Genomic DNA, 2,517 nt, shown 5'->3' on the forward strand with positions numbered 1-2,517 from the left:
TGGAAGCTCCCTAACCACTTCCCCGCTGCCCTCCTGCCCTCCGGCCACCGAAACATCCATGACATCCCTCGGAGCTCAGCCGCCCGCTCGGCTTCGCCGTCGATACGCCGCCACAGCCCCTCTCTACCTCAACCCCGGCCACCCCCGAGACCGCCGTGAGTCCCTGAGCATTTTCCCTCATTTGCCCCTCGCCGCCGGTGAGCTCTCTCGCCGGAATTTGATCGGCATCGATCGGACTTCCTGTGTAGTCCGGGCAGGGACCTAATTGCGAAGATTTGAAACTTTCCAAGGGCCTTTCTGTAGGAAACCAATACCCCTCTCCAAATTCAAATCAGTCAACTTGTAAAATCCATAGGAATGTGTAGAAAACTTCAAAAATTGCCAAACCAGTTTTGTTGGAATCTAGAAGTTTAATTCTACAACTTTTGTTAATAAAGTCTGGTTTGAAACAAAATACTTTTTGATTTATTTTAAACTTTAACAAAAGGGTAGTTGGAGCATAACTTTTGCATCCTAGCTCTATTGTTTGTGATTTTTAGTGTGTAACCTGGTTATGTTATGAATGAGCTTGTGTGCAATTTTCAACTACAGTACTGAATTCTAGCTTAAGTTAATTTAAACTTATACAAATCAAGCTTGAAAGAGTTTAGATTTAATTAAGCCTGTCATTAAGGTTTTTATACATAGATCTTTTGACCATATGATGATCTACAATAGAGTAGTCCATAGTAAATATTTTAGGAATTTACAACACTGTTTTACTTAAGGTTTGTATTTAAACTCAAAATTTGAACTTAGTTTAAACACTATAGCTTCTATTTTTAGAAAATTATGAAAAATTCATAGTAAGCTTATCCACTAGGAATAAGCTTATCCGCAAAAATTCAAGGCCATAGCCTTTATGAATTTCAAATTAAAAATCAAACTTGTTAATCTAATTCAATTAATTCAACTAATTAGGATAATTGGATTGGGATACCAATAATAAGTTTATATTTAAACCTCTTTCTTTATGATTGCATGTGTATGAATCTGTTGGATTGCTACTTTATTGTGAAATAAAACTCTTAACTCGAGAACCGTCTAAATCAAATCATTGCAGACTCATGAGCAGAATTATCCGACTCATGATTTGGAATTAGCAGCCGTAGTGCATGCCCTTAAGATTTTGAGACACTACCTAATTGGAAATAAGTGTGAGGTTTACACCGACCACAAGAGTTTGAGGTATATATTCACCCATCCGGATTTAAACCTAAGGCAAAGGAGATGGTTGGAGTTGGTCAAGGACTACGATTTGGAAATTCAGTATCACCCCGAGAAAGCAAACGTTGTAGCCGATGCCCTAAGCCGAAAATTCTACGGGCCCAAGGATGACCACCTACGAGAGGAAATGGCACGATTAAATGTGCACGTTGTGCCTCGAGGTTCCAGCCAGGTGTTGAACGTCCGATCAACACTAGAGGATAGGATCAGAGAGGCTCAAGGATCGGATCAAGAGTTAGTAAAGATTTGCAAACAAACTGGAGAAAACGAAGCACCGGGTTTCAGAGTGGACGATAAGGGAACGTTATGGTACGAGGATAGGATTTGTGTTCCCCAGAATGGGGATTTCCGGCAATTAATCATGGACGAAGCCCATAACTCGGCCTACTCCATCCACCCAGGATCCACCAAAATGTACATGGACATAAGGCAAAAGTATTGGTGGAATGGAATGAAGGCGGATATTGCACGCTTTGTGGCACATTGTGATACTTGCCAAAGGATCAAAGCCGAACATCTGAAACCGGCAGGATTATTGCAACCCTTGCCTATCCCGGTGTGGAAATGGGATGAGATAGGAATGGACTTTGTAGTGGGTCTACCTAAAACACAGAAGGGACACGATTCCATATGGGTGATAGTGGATCGACTCACTAAATCGGCACATTTCATACCCGTACGAACTAATTACGGTGGAGAAAAGCTGGCAAAACTCTATGTGGAGAAAATAGTAAAGCTACACGGAGTACCTAGCAGGATCGTCTCAGATAGAGGGACCCAATTTACCTCTAGGTTCTGGAAAAGCTTGCATCAAGCCATGGGCACCAAGTTAGATTTCAGCTCCGCATATCATCCGCAGACGGATGGTCAAACTGAGAGGGTAAATCAAATTATGGAGGATATGCTGAGAGCATGTGTCCTGACTTACGGAAAGGACTGGGAGCAGAGTCTGCCCTATACAGAATTCTCGTACAACAATAGTTACCAAGCCAGCTTGGGCATGTCGCCATTCGAAGCCCTCTATGGAAGAAAGTGCAAAACTCCCTTGATGTGGTCGGAAGTTGGAGAACGTGCACTAGTAGGGCCCACACTTATAAAGGAAGCAGAAGAAAAAGTAGCGGAGATCCGCGAAAAGCTGAAAGCGGCTCAATCTCGACAAAAGAGCTACGCAGACAAGAAAAGTCGAGAACTAAGTTTCAACCCGGGAGAATTTGCCTATCTCAAAGTCTCACCCATTCGAGGGACACGAAG

Source organism: Panicum hallii, chromosome 5 (assembly GCF_002211085.1).
Source record: "Panicum hallii strain FIL2 chromosome 5, PHallii_v3.1, whole genome shotgun sequence".
Classification (NCBI taxonomy): Eukaryota; Viridiplantae; Streptophyta; class Magnoliopsida; order Poales; family Poaceae; genus Panicum; species Panicum hallii.